Raw genomic sequence first — 15,706 nt, 5'->3', positions numbered from 1 at the left:
CTGGAGTCATTCCAAGTGCAATTTTACCTTTGTATCCATACGCGATTCGCATGCAGCTTGTGTCTTGTAAAGCATTAAACACAGGTCTATGATTACACCTCCTAGCACTTGGCTGCTGACCCAAAAGATGCGGGTTCAGTCCCAAACGCGGCGGTCGAATTTCGATGGAGGCCAAATTCTAGAGGCCCGCGTATTGTGCGATGTCAGTGGATGTTAAAGAATGCCAGGTGGTCAAATTTTCTGGAGCCCTTCACTACAGCGGCCCTCATAGCCTGAGTCGCTTCGGGGTGTTAAACCCCCATAAACAAAGATATGATTACACCACCTTGAGGCTGAAAAGAAGAGCGTACTAAAAGGTGGCCATTTCTTCCAGTGACGTTAAAAAATTAAGCATAGGCTAAAGAAACCTTACACCTTCTATGAAGCATGTCAGTGAAGCATGTTCTTCAAATCTGAAGCACCTTTCTTTGCCTTGTTCTCATCCTAGGAAAAACCCTCACCGAGTCAATTTCAAAAGCAAATGCTGTAGTTAGATAGCATTAGTGCAACAGAATGTCCAGAATATGAAAAACACGTCGAAACAAAACTTTTGGGGGATCAGATTCGGTTAGACATACCGCTTTTCAAGTTCAGGTTGGCTCCAGAGAAAATTTTCATTCTGGGTGACACAGGTTCAAGCCGGTTCAAACGAGTTCAGAACTGCAAAGAATTTATGAACATGCTTTGGTTTACACAACTCTGTTGATTGATGGCTTCTTTTTTTTTCAGGCGATATCAGCGTGCAAACCAAATTTATTTTATGCGAGATGTCTCAATTAGGCTCGCACTTAAATTTACTGCATGCAAATGAAAAAAAAAGTAATGGGCAAGATTAGCACAAAGGTTTAGGTGGCCAGCTATATTGGCTACCACTTGTTGAAGAGAACATGCTGCTGCGCCAGTTGCTCCTGCATACTGCGGTGAGCACAAAGCCCAGATGAGGGACACATAAAAACACTTATGAAATATGCTTTGGCATAATTAAAATTTGCACAGCATTTTTTTTTGTTCATTTCTCAGTAATGTTGCGTCCTACAGTATACTCTCATACAAAGATGGCTTCTGAAAATATAAGTTAGGATAAGACTTGTGTCAGACTATTAATTGGTAATGTGAGAGAGGAATGAGCCATGAAACAAATAACTTCTATAAAACGTCTTCAAACAACTCCAAACATCTAGCAACGTCAAACTCTAGATTGAAACATTTAAAAACATCTCAGCAATGGAGGTTTATCCACAAACGTTTTAAAAACGTACTGACTAAAGAGGTTTATTCACAAACATTTTAAAATGTAAGACAAAAGAGGTTTACTCACAAACGTTCTGAAAACTCTAAATATATAGTTTGCTCGTAACGTTTTAAAAAGTTCTCTAATGAGAAGTTTACTTGGGAACTTATGCAGGTATGAAACTGCAGGTATGAAACTTTTCACTCTAAGAAAAATTTGCAAGGTGGCATGCAAAAGAAGCATCCTAGCTGCTACTACCAGTTTTAATGCCAAGCAATATTGTTTTTCTATTGGACACTTATATAATAAACTATAGCAGACACTGATGAAGTGGGTTTTCTTGCCTTATTTGAAGGTGTATTTATGATGCAAAGGGCAGCTGCCTGTCCTTTGCAGTTCGACCTATACTGCACATATCTGAGCAAACAAAATCTGCAGCTCTAAAAGACGCATGAGCACTAAACCTAATGAAATAGCCCAGTAAAAAAAAAAACAATGGGTCCAGTTGGGCATACCATTCGATTCCAATTGGTCAGCCAGCTGGGCTCATGAATCCAAGTGAGTAGTCCATTTGGTTTCCCTAGTCCCAGTTGGACATTCCAATTGGTTCTGCATTTCCAACTGGTTTGTGAGGTTCCAATTGATTTCGGCACTCCCAGTTGTATCGCCCAACTGGAACCATTTGAAATCAATTGGAGCTCCCAGTTGGAACCAAGAAAACCATTTGGAAGCTGATCTCCAACCTGGAAGCTCCAGTTGGTTTCAACTGGGCGATCCAAATAGAAAATTTAAGTGTAAGTCAATCATGTCTTTCAATCTGTGGATATATTTAGCTGGCTATAAAACAGAACACTAGGCTAATTAGGTTCTTGTAAAAGAGATAGTAGCAGCTTAATCTCTTGAATTCTTTTCATCACTTCCACCATCACTGCGGGTTTTCTTAAATTAGCTTTGCTTAATGTTCCCCTGCAACTGGCTCCAGCTAGACGGTATGTATAAGTGACTACAAACGCGTGCTCTGTGGATATACGTTGAGAACTTGTGTTGGTATACAGTGTATGACTCTATATGTGCATAATGCATGCTTGTTGGTCTCTCTTGTTTTCTTAACGACGTGTATTTATAATTTTAGTTCCCTTGTAGAAATGTTTGCAGCAGTCTCACAGCAGTTATAGAAGAAAAGCCAATTGGATCCAATCAATTGTAATTTTTTTTTGCTGACCAGCTCAAACCATGAGTCAAATAGGTATGCCAACTTCCATTGGTGGATCATTTCGTCTGGTTGGATGGCCAATTATTTCTAATTGGAAGCACCAGTTGGGCTCAATTGGTCGAGCCCAATGGGTGCTTAAAACACATTTGGTTTTCGACCCATTGGTTTCAAGTGAAAATTTTCTAATTGGACCCATTGTTTTTTTTTTACTGGGATCCCACTCGTTGAATTTAGAGGGTTCTAAATATATAGCTTACTGATCTTGAGTCTATAGGCTTCATATAAGGAGCCATTTCCAAAAATAAAAAAGTCTAAATATGTTCTTAAGGAGTTCTTACGAAGAAGTTTTCTAGATCTTTTTTGGCGGAGCATTAGCAGGCATATAACACCTCTTTTTGCCTATTGTCAACAGAACATCTGAAAATAGATTTCTTCTAGACATTATCGTAAACTTTTGTAGACATTTGTTACACATTGCGTAGCCCTTCTTGTGTTTTGTGGGGAGATACCGGGACAAATAAAGTAACGGGTCATGCTCGAAAGAGAGATATTTCTCCAAATTGTCAACAACACTTTTTTTTTTCTCTGCAAAAAGAAAGTTTCAAGTCACAATTTGATATGCAAGGGCCCTCCCCCAGTCTCATCTGCGTGTACTAATAATAAAAAGACCTGATCAGTAAAATTAGCAAATCAAGCTATCGTAATAATTTCCTATACCTACAAGTTCACTTTTAAATTCAGTGTTCAGCAAATTTTCTAAAGCTGAGAAGTAATTACACAGATTGACTATTTTTGTCCACACGCATAGCATTACATCTTATGAGAGAAATCATACGAGGAAAAGCTGACAAGATGTGAATGTGCAGACATTTGGTATTTTCAGGATGCCCTACAGCGTGAATAGTACCTTTTACACTGAGCCGAGGCTTTTTTATTAGCATTGTTCACTCAACTTTCACTTCAGATGTGAAATATAGTGAACTGTAAGGAAGAAAACAAATCAAGAAATTGGGTGATTTCCAAAGACGCGAGAATTCTTCTTTGTGTATGAGAATAAAACAGCCTGGACATCCCAGATATTTACACACAGGTTTTTACACTGAAGGCGTTCCGCTGGGAAAACTTAATTGCCACCTGCTTACATGCAATGCCATATGACTTCAGGCATATTGGAAGCATGGAAGAATGCTAACATATTCATCCATAAAGAAGAGGGTGATCAAGAATTGAAATTTTAGAGGCTGTTTACCTTACTGCCAGTTGCTCACAAAGCCTTTAGCAAGTAAGTGATAACACAATCACACCAGTTTTAGGGCTGTCTAGAAAACAAGTAGGTGGGTTTCTGGAAACATTATGGCAAAAAGTAGGTCGGATAGACCTGGTACATTTTTTCCCGAGTTTGTCAGTGTTTTTAAAAGTCTGGTTTTCAATTCTAGCTTGGCTCAATGTTATTCTCATTGCACTTGTTTGGCTTATCACCCGCAAGGATAATTATACCTCTGAGTCAAGAATGCTTACCCGCAGCGCGTATTGGGGAGATTGGTGTTTGGTGCGCATACTTTGAGTGCACCAGCGATGAACAATTTGTTCTGCTTTGAGCATGACAAACACCATATATTCCAGTTGTACCATTTACTGTATGTTGTTGCGTTAGAACATGCGAACTGTAGAATTAGTCCTGGCTCCTTCCACGCAAACATGAGGCACATGCGCTTTTCTGCCGTATGCTCAAGTACGCTTCATACCTACGGTGAGCCACTGTCCAATTGAAGTTGAGTACGCGCTGCATCATTGCTAGAAATATGCGTGAGGCATGTGGCAACAGCTGAGTGAATGCCATTTGCTTGCTCTAAGCATGAACCCGCTTTCGCAAACTCTCATGCGAAAGACGAAGCTGTGAGCAAGGCGCTTACCACATCTTTCCTAACAAATATCACTATTTACCCAGAAGTGGACCGTATATGCTTCTCGGCTTCCGGTTCCTCCATCCATCGTGTAATCTGGAGGAGGATGTCTTCACCTCGGCAGATGCACCAGCCTGCTTATTGCCACTATATCACCATAGGCATCAAATAACTCAAAGCATACTGTTGCTTTTACCATGGCTATGAGGCAGAATCTGAAAGTCTAAAAGATGGACATCTATTTGCAGAGCTAGCATGACATTTTTTATGTCACGTTACGGACGTGTGATGTGTGCAGGGTATGAGTGCTCGATCACCAGCGGGATTGGTATATTATTGCAAGATGTTAATCAGGCCAAGGTATGTGGTCCTGATGATATTCCTCCAGTGTAATTCACAAATTGTGTATGATTCACCAACTTTGTTAAAAGCTTTGCAAACTGTTCACATCAACTTTACAAGACAGTGCTGTAATGACTGATAGGTACAGAGTTAATTATATTACTTTAAGAACAAGCAAGAAATTTATGCTTGGGAGTGCTTTTATCTCAGGCCTTAAAATAAGCAAGTGAATTACATTGGGAATAAGGCAGCCATCAGTTCTGGGTTGATTACAGTAGAGATTCGGTCATTTGCACAGTGATTTCAGAATACAGCTGATAGTCATGTGTGATCAATACTTGAATATGGATGTGTCTGTTGGGGCTTGCAGACATGGCCACTTATAAGTAAATTGAAAAAATTCACAACAGTCCTGCTTGATTTCCACTGGGAAATTAAAGACAGGAAATCAGAATGACAGAGCAAAACGCAAACTGAAATAGAAACAACAGAATGACCACGGAAAAAATATTGGATTAAAATCTTTCTACAATATTTACTTGCTAAAACTGCTGTAAACTGTGAGAAATATACTCTTGTCCTATGGGGTGGTGCAAGTAACTGTTAAATAAAAAATAAATATTGATGTTCAGAGAAGTAGCCACTTTTTTTTTTATTCTAAGGACACTATATAAGCTCCAAGCAACCAAAGGGCGGCTCACTGTAAGCAACACCGAAAGAGTCATTATGCATTGGAGAAAAGGAGCAAGCACATAAACCAAGCAGCACTATCACCTATGTTTAGGACCTACCAGATCACAGATTGCAGAAAACATGTGGATGCCACATCGAGCTCAGATTAGACACAGAGCAGTGGATGCAATATTAATGACTACTGTTTGCACTCTGAACAGTTTAGTTATGGGAGGTTGTGCTTAGTGGGATTTTTCCATTCCTGTGTTCAATGCTAAGATAAGAGAGCAAGTATATGCCATCATGAAACTGTTTGCAACAGTGTCTAAAGGCAATGATCTTACAGCCCAGTGCGCTGTCCTAGGTTACCTGACACAATTGTCACTTCCGCTCCTTTAATACAACTTGGGCCAGGCCAGACGCGGGGGAACGGCCTAGCAAACGGAAATACGCGGCCACGCCAGACGCGGGGCTTCTGCAGCGGTTTTGGCAACATTGCATTTGTCGGGAACAGACGTGGGCAACACTGCACTTGGCTGCAGCGTCTGTTTTGGCAACATTGCACTTGCCAGGAATGGGCGTGGGCAACATTGGGCTTGTCTGCGGCGGCTAGCAAACGGAAATACGCGGCCCAGACAAGCTATATATCCGCCACATCAACCGAGTGAAAAGCGTGATGCAAGAATTGCAGTACTTGTCTTTGCAGCTCCTCGAAAGTCACCACTGTGGCCTGCAAAACTTTCATACACTTGGCGGTGCTTAGGGCAGGTAGTGACAGCTGATCTGGATAATGAGAGCGAAATAACTAGAAGGAAAAGAATGGAGTGGAGTGCATATAGCAGGTTCTCTCAGATCATGAATGGCAGTCTACTAATATCCCTCAATAGAAAAGCATACAACCGCCGTATCTTACCTGTACTCACCTACGGGGCAGAAACATGGAGGCTAACGAAAAGGGTTCAGCTTAAATTAAGGAAAGCGCAGCGAGCCATGGAAAGAAAAATGATAGGTGTAACGTTAGTACACTGGAAGCAGGCAAAGTGGGTGAAGGAACAAACGCCGGTTAATGACATCCTAGTCGAAATGGGCTTGGGCAGGGAATGTAATGCGAATGCAAGATAACCACTGGCCCTTAAAGGTAACGAAGTGGATTCCAAGAGAAGGCAAGTGTAGCAGAGGGCGGCAGAAGGTTAGGCGAGCGGATGAAGGCATACAGTGGGCACAGCTAAGAAACGACAGGGTTAACTGCAGAGACATGGGAGAGGCCTTCGCCCTGCAGTGGATGTGGTCATGCTGATGATGATAATGATGACACTTGGTGGGAAACAGTGCATATCATGTACAGTACTCACGGATTGAAATAGGACATTCGAAGCGCAAGCCTTGCAGTGCCACGCAGGCATGTGCTAAACCACAGGCCGGCTCGTTGGCGACTGGAAGGAACAATTCTGCTTTGTAGATGTTCTCCCCCTCGTGCCATACCACAATGCACCACCTTGGTTCCATGAGCATCTACGGGCGGCGCTCCATGAAGCGACGGCCACGCGCTCCAAATGTCCTATTTCAATCCGTGAGTACTGTACTTTGCAAATGACTTTAGCCATGAACCTACACAGATGTCCACCATAACTTTAGGAACTGGGTACGCTGGATGAATCTACGGCCACATCGTTTCGGAAAAGGTACTCAGCATAAGACCATATTTACACCATCAATAAGATGACAGAGAAAGGTGTTGAATATAACCAGCCCCTATATATCTTTCATACATTACAAGAAAGTATTTGATTAATTGGAAAGATCAGCAGCCATACCAGCATTATATAACCATGGTGTGGAAGAGGATATGAAGGTGATGGTAAATAATTATAAGTGACCGTGGTCCTCCCCAGCAAAAGTTACCGAATGCCAATTAGTGAGGGTGTCACGCAAAGTGGCACAATTTCTCCACTGCCACTCCTCAAGTGTTTACAAGAGGTGTGAAGACAGATATCTTGTAAAAATTTGGAGAATGACAGTAATGTAGAACCTTAGTATCCTCTGATTTGCTGATGCAGTAAATTTTGCTGCAGTCATGCCCCTTCTTCACTCATCAACGCTGTTTTATTTACTCTTAGAAATATAAGCATCATATCGCGGCAAAATTGCAAACACCACATTTTAGCAGAGTCATAGATTGTACATATGGTGCGTGTTCTCGCATAAGCGATGGTGTCCTGCGTAGCGCTGCGGGTATGGATGGCCACCAGACGCCACTGGGCAGGTAGGGTTAGCTGACTCGCAAACACCGTCTTCTGTTGTTGCACGTGTCGAAATTCCCTATCGAAATAATCACACGTCCGTCTTCCCCACAGCAACTGCTGCGTCGTGGCCGTGGGGGGCATCCGAACGAGCCCCGGAAGCAGTCTTCTTGCAGCAGGGGCTCCCATTCCTCGCACTGCTCCAATGCGCCACGATCACGATCATGGCGACGCACGTACCCGTTGTACGAGTACGGAAGCGTGCACCGCGGCGCGAGATGGAACTCGACGAACGCTCCGGTGACGTCCGACTTGCTGAACACGTCGTCGAGGTGGCAAAAAGCCCAGAGGTAGTCCTGTTCCAGCAGGGCCTGCAATTCGCCATGCCTCTCGAACGCGCAAGGGTCGCTGAAGTTGGCGACGCACAAGTCGTACTGTACTACGTGTGCCGCCGGGCGAGACAGAACTCGGCGAACGTTCCGGTGACGTCCGACTTGCTGAACACGTCGTCGAGGTGGCAAAGAGCCCAGAGGTAGTCCTGTGCCAGCAGGGCCTGCAATTCGCCACACCGCTCGAACGCGCAAGGGTCGCTGAAGTTGGCGGCGCACACATCGTACGTGTGCCGCCGGGCGAGACAGAACTCGGCGAATGTTCTGGCGAACTCTGACCTTCTGAATATGTCGTGGAGGTAGCACAGGGTGTCTTCCAGGGCAGGCTCACAGGAAGCTGCGTAGGGAGACATCCTTTCGACTGGTCGCGGAGGTTCATTGATGGAGAACCCTTGAGCTGACACGACTGCGACGACGAGCACATCTGAGCGTTCTATATGAGCCAGCGTCTGAATGTGCTGTGGCCTCGGCAAATGGAGAAGCTCGAGTGAACATTCTTCCCAAGCGACAGCGTGGGGGCGCCGCTTCCGTCGACGTGATTTGTCGATTGCAGTGACTGCACGTGATTTGTCGACTGCAGTGATTGCACCTGCCAGGCAGTTTCGGCGGAGAGAAATTTCTTCGCGTTGTTCCGCGGCAGTTTTGAACTTGGTGCGTCTTGAATTTAAAGGACATGGAGGAAAAAATTGAAACTGTTCTTACGTGTTAGTATAGAATACCGCGTACAGTTAAAAGACGCTACGTATACTTTCACTGGCAACACAGCTACGAATGACAGCAGCAGCCGTGCCCCGACCAACTGCTGTTGAAAGATACTTCCTTTTGAGAGCTCGGTGGTTTCCAGAGGAGGACTCAAGAGACATATTATACATCTCAGACGTGGTTGGCGGGGATAGTGTAATAGGGTATTTCAATTAGCATTTAGATTGTCGTCTCACAAAATGTTTTCGGTTTATCTGTCACGAAATTTCCTAGCTGTTCGAGACAGGTCCCGTCATCACCACCTACCCACCAGATAAAAAAATTTACGCGACAGCTTGTACAGCTGGTTATGTTGAAAAGCCGTCGGCGTAGTAGCTAGTAGTCGTACCCCGCCGCGGTGGCTCAGTGGTTATTTTCTAAGGCACTCGTCTATACTGAGTCGGACTAACTGGGTTCGATCGAAGCCGACCGCGGGGGACGCGTTTCGGTGGAGATGAAACACAAAAGGCGCCTGTGTGCTCTGCTATGTCAGTGCACGTTAAAGATCCTCAGGTGGTCTAAATTATTCCGGGGACCTCCACGGCACCTCTTTCTTTCTTTCTTTCTTCTTTCACTCCCTCCTTTATCACTTCCCTTACAGCGCTGTTCAGCTAGGTGTCCACCGAGATATGTGAGGCAGTTACTGCGTCATTTCCTTTCCTAAAAAACAATTTAAAAAAAATTGTAGTATTTGGCAGCGGGTGCCAAATAATCGGGGGGTGCGTAAAATAATCGTATCGTAATTTGTACTTCTAGAGATTGATGACTGATTGGTGTGTGATAGGCGATGACAAGCTAAGGAAATCATTGCAAATAATTGATTAATTAAAGAAATGAAACAATTGGAGAAGGGGGTTCAAAGCTGTCAAAACGCTCAGACTGAAAAAACCAATGTTTGATGACATGGCAGTTGAGAAAATTTAGAGTGTGTAATTGATAAATTAATTGAAACAATTTAAAAAAAAAGAAAACTGGGTTCAAAGGTGTTTCCAATGGGCAAAGCGTCGCGCCGAACGGGTGATTCGTGGGCTTCCTGGCACCGCTGCAACACGCTGTCACGTTTCACCCTTAAACGCGATCGAAGCTTAAGCGTCCTCGAATTTTTTAGCCTTACTTTTGTATCAGGGTGGTGAGAGGTGTCACCTAGCCATTAATTCCATGCATGTTCAAGATCTTCAGATTAACTGCTGATTTTCCTTCCAAACTACTCTCGTCACCTTCTCCACCAATCCTCTAGTCGTCTCTTACTTGCTTCTAACTTTTTGAAAATTGAGCATGTCCTGTCTGTTCCGAAACCCTAGGGCCTTGCGGATTCCTACAGCGGCATCCTGCACTCAGGGAGGGGGGTCTGGGACTTGAGAAGAGAATGTTCTATCGTTTCTCTGTCTTGTATGCAGCAACAACAAACGTCATTCGTGGTGTCAAATCTTTGACGGCAACACTTTGTCCTCAAGCATCCAGCCCAGCCTCGAAAGTAAACCACTCCTTTTGGAATTGTCAAAACTTAAACTTGGGTTTAGCCATCCTAAAACGTACGAAATCGGCTTGTCCAGCATTTTCTTTTGCAAGTGACTTAATGCAAGAGCATTACTAGTCCCAATACGATAAAATCATGCGGCGTGTAAATGTGCACTCGCAGATGGTACAAAAATCTCAGCAATGACAAGAAAAACTGGGTGACGTCACCTAGCGGCCGTATGACAGACACACCCAGCCAAGCACAGGCACTTCAGACAATCCTGTATATGTCGTTCGTCTATATATACTCGACACTGGCCGACCTCCATCTGGTACAAGTTTTACCATCATTCGTACCAAAATTCACGCAACCGTTTGTGGATCGTACAGCGTTCCAGGTGGTGTCATACGATTTCACTTTGCATAGCTCACATGTGCACAAATGTATCTCAATGATACGATCGTCCCTGGTACAAATCTCGGTATTTAATGCATTTATAAAGTGCCTCGAATGAAGCGCATTGCACGAAGTCAGCACAATTTTGGATACCCTGTTTAGTCTTCCGCACCATTTGGAATGATGTGAACTCAGGAATTATGATCCCACCGACGAGCATCACCATGACCACACAGTTGTGGCGTGCAGCCATATATATACCCTGTATGCAGCAAACAGACCTACATGAATGCATTTCCTGTGCTTCAGCATATATATTTTGTTTACTTTTTGATTATGCGAATTTTGGGAAACAATATTTTTCACGACCCCATGAGATTCGTATCACTGAGATTGCACTGATTTGGTTTATGGGGGTTTAATGTCCCAAAGCGACTCAGGATATGAGGGACCAAGATTGCACTGAATTCTGCTCTAAATTTATTGACAAACAAGAGCATCGTGCGCCGTATACATCTTCAAGCGATTATTTTATCTTTCAAAAATTTTGTAAGTCAGCACAAGTCTCCATTGAGCATTTTTTTCTAACACCTAGCCACAATTACTCCTCAGCATCAGCCATGTATATGAGCACATTTTTTTGTTCAGCTTTAACACACTTTTGCTGTATATTTTGGCACATAATGAACTATCAATATCAGACAGCACATAAAACCCAATGCACTAGCAGCTACACACAGTGGCTAAGCTAGTATGTATGAGGCCAAGCATAAACAGAGACTGACCGTGAGCTCCATGACGACAGCATAAGACCGAGGAACGAGCTAATACGAGCCAACGCCCCAAACTTAAAGAACATTGTAACCAGCCCTTTCTTTGAAAACTGTTGACAGGCACACAGTAATAGTTCTAATGCACTAATGATCGTGGTACAACTTTGCAAACTTAATGTACAAATTGTCTCTATTTACTGCACCTTATGTTTCACAATAATTGCTGAGAAAGGAAGACCTCTTGCAAGGAAAACCAGGGGTTCTTTAGCATAGACTGATATTGCGCAGAATATGTGCTTTTTGTATTTTGCCTGCATCTCAATGCAGCTACAAACTAAGTTATTTTGTTAACGCTAGATATCGTTTCTTGAAATTTGGTAACAACACTGTTACACCAGAGCGCACAGGAAGCAGAAGGCACTGCAGAGATTGCAGACTAAACTCGACAGAAATGTTGATCGTCTGCAACGTATTTGAAGTTTGAAACTGCAGACGATAAACAACGCATGGCTTTGTGAAATCTGTATTTCATTACTTGTTTGTGGTTTCGAACCAAGTTTCCTCTAAATAAAGAATGAGGCAACTTGGATGCTGTTCTTGGAATGCCAAGGGGGAAATACATTCTTTGCTTGTAAAAGCTTGCACTGCCCATGCCGTGTGCCACAAGTAAATAAAGAAGTGCAGATTGGAAGCTTATAGTATTCTGCTTAGGAACTGAAACGATTCGTCATCTATCTATGTCTGGGAAAGTTTTACCTCAGGAGGATTCCTTTAAAAATGACATGCTGGATGCATGGGTTGCTATGTTTGGGGAATGGGCTGGGCCTACCCACAAACACAGCCTAGAACATGCATGGCATGTGCAGCCTCTGTCAAAATTAGAGAGCTAGACGGGTTTGCGTCTAAGCTGAATGTGGGGCTATTGTAGCATCCGTGGGTGTTCAATCTCCGCAGGGATAACGATGAGAGTTCCCCTCACTTTCAAGAGATCTGGAACTCTTACGATGCACATCAATCCACACAGCATGGCCAAGAAGAAAACCCTGTGGACTCCTTGCTTTTGCCAAAGGCTGTATGTGGAACACCGCTCCATTCTTTTCACTCCAGTTAGCCCTTCCATCTTGGCACAGTTCCGGTGTACACTCAAACTGAAATAGTCACTGTGCCTTTGATTTACTTTTCTCACCTCAAAGCCTTCCCCTCCTTTCTAGTGAGCTCTTCAAGCAGCGTTATGCTTTTTTTCTTTATGCCCAATAATTTGTTATTGGACATTTTTGTGATAACATGGTTCAACTATGCAAAAACTAATTTCCCGATATTTTTTAAAAATTGCTGTTATCCAGTAAATGCATGAATTAAAAATGCTTTCACTAACTGTGGTAGCAATATTATTTCAATGTGCCAAACCAAAACAACACAGATTCAAGGCAGTTTCTTTTTTTCAAAAATATCATGGTAAGCTGCGCGTACCAAGGCATGGATGGACACCCCCCCGTCAAAAGTCTTCAGGCCACAGCATTCACTTGTAGTGGAATGAATGCCTCTTGAATGCTTCGCGTCTTGGAGCATTCAAAGTACACTTCAAGCAGCAAGCTTCTCTAGTGCGAGAAGAAACCACCTCCTAATATTTCAAGGCCCTTTAATCCCACCGTACGTGATGGCTCCATTATGTGGCTCAAGCGAAAAGCATTTCGCCTGAAGACTTCTGGCCAAGACTGCGCACTTTCACAGCAAAGTCTGCCTGTAGGTCTCTCAAAATCATATGCTTGCTGAAGTAGAGCACTAGTGCTGGCACTGCCTGCGGTTGACAGCATCTAGCTAGCTGGCCAGCACCTTAGCCCCATGGCTTCTCAGGCACAGACTGTAATGTACAGCTTCTAATGAAAGCAGTCTCACATGATAAGAGACACACTAGCATCGAAAAGTGAAGCTATGTTCACATGACAAACACAAGGCAACCTTGAAAGACGCTAAGATGCCGCACCAAATTATTTTACATAGCGTCAACTCTCAGAAGGCACAAAATAAATAATCCTTTCTGTGTCAAAGCCCCTTACATGTCGATGGTGAAGAAGCACAAAAAAAATTATCCTCATAAGAAAGACTTCAGAAAATATTGCCACTCTACACAGTTACCCCTCATAGAATGAATATTTTTGTTTGTTTTTGCACTTTGTGTTCCCTTCTATCCAGGCATTGTGTGGCAAAAAAAATTAAGAGGCACGTAAACGTCCTGTATTTTATGCTTCTAGATGAACTTGGCATCACCAGCTTAGGTGGCTTACTGGTCATTTAGTCCCTGTTCTCTCACTGTGACGTTTTACACATGCCTTCCCAAATGTGCTGCCCTTACAGTCATCCATTCCCAAGCTAAGAGTAGGCAGCAGTAAAATGCAGTTGTCCTGTACAATCAATGTTATACCACCACGTACACAGCCACTGCAACATAGCTGGTGTAACTACTTGACATCTGACAAAAATTCAGGAAATATTTCAGCCAAGGAGAACAGCACAAAAAATGCAACCTTGAAATGAAAAGGGGCTTTCTGTTAAAGGCTGAAAGCAAATGAACAAACAAATAATCTTCTGCCAATAAAGTTATAGTGGCGCATGAGGTGAATGAAGAATTCACTGGGCTGATCCATGCACACTGTACCATATATATTGTACTGTAATACAGTGCCAAAAAGGCCATAGCACAATTGGCCCCGAAATGAATACCACAGTGCTAACTCAAAAATAAATTTTGCTATCACTGCAACAAAAATGGAGCCATCCTGATGTTTGCAGAGGTCACACTGTCACTTCCACGCTCACAGGAAACTTGAATAAATAATGGTCTGATTTCTTTTCTCTTATATTCTCATATAACAATGATAAGGAATGTGGGCAAAGATCTCGCTTCCTTTTTCCCGTAGCCGCATGATGTATGGCAAACAATACACTACCTCATAACCTTGTAACAGTAAAGTTATTTCCAATCAGTGCAGTCTTTAGGCTGAAAATTGCACAATGCCAGATGATGCACAGCCACAATGAGATCATTAAACTGTCTACTGCTAGCCCAACAACATGCATGATTACAATGTTTGAGGACTCAGTAGATGACATACTTTGATGACCCAGTTTCTGAGGTCACTAAGAATGCCACAGCCATCTAAAATTTACATACCCAGAATCCCATCAAGCTGAGCAGCCAGGAACATTCACTTGGAGGGCAGCTGCGGCTGGCTCAAAGTCAGGGAGGCATGCTCGGGAACTACCCCATCATCTCCACAGCCACCACATGTTTTGAGCCATTCTCCTTCCACTAGGCATGCTTGCCTGCTCTCAGCTAGTGAGCCCCAAGTGCACACAGGAATGACTTTAGAGGACAGCACATCACCCCGATTATGACTAATGGACTGAGAACAGCATACATACAATTACAGATATTAAAGGGACTCACTTGCAAGCAAAAGTAGGCACTCCCCTTCTATTTGTTCAGCAGAGCTAAGAAATTCCGCTGTCAAGAGACACTTCCACTGCCTTCCTTGCTCGAACTATCTCCACTTCCAAAGCTTCTTTGCTCAGAACCTGCAATAAAGCAACAGCGAATCTGAGCATAACCACCACCTTTCTTCCTTTCTTTTCTCAATCCCTCCTTTACCTTTTCCCTTACGGCGCGGTTCTGGTGTTTGCCGAGATGTGAGACAGATACTGCGCCACTTCTTTTCCCCGACAACCAATTTTCAACACCAGTGCCCAGTCATATGCTAACAATAATACACGAATCTGCCCTGAGCAATATCTTTCCTGATTTGTTACACACCCACAGAAACCAGAGAAGAGAATCAAAAAGCTAAAATACTCAACATATGCTCTTGCTCTGAGAACAGTTAGGCAAGCATCAACACTGCAGTGCTGAACACTTTGCAGGATAGCGGAACTCTCACTTGGTTCACGTGCCGCCAAATGGACAATGGTGCACCTATATAAGATATTTTTGCATGTTGAATATTAATTAAGTATCAAACAGACCATTCAGCATTTTTATTTTTTGCCAAATGACCTTTTTCGTGTTGACTTTGCTTTTACAGGTGGAGGTGTACAGTTAAAAATGGATAATATTTGATAAACTGTTCAGCTTTTGAGCCTTTTCCACCGGTGAACTGCCTCATAATACCTTATGAAGTAACTTTCAATTCTGATGAAAGTTTTCTTAAGCGTCGACTACGATGAGGTACGGATAGAGACCACATTCGATGTATTTTTACGAAGTCATTAGTACAATAGTGTACTTGTTGTTTTCTACTAAACGAAAGGAG

This window comes from Amblyomma americanum, chromosome 1, assembly GCF_052857255.1.
Source record: "Amblyomma americanum isolate KBUSLIRL-KWMA chromosome 1, ASM5285725v1, whole genome shotgun sequence".
Lineage (NCBI taxonomy): Eukaryota > Metazoa > Arthropoda > Arachnida > Ixodida > Ixodidae > Amblyomma > Amblyomma americanum.
Note: the sequence above shows the minus strand (reverse complement) of the source record.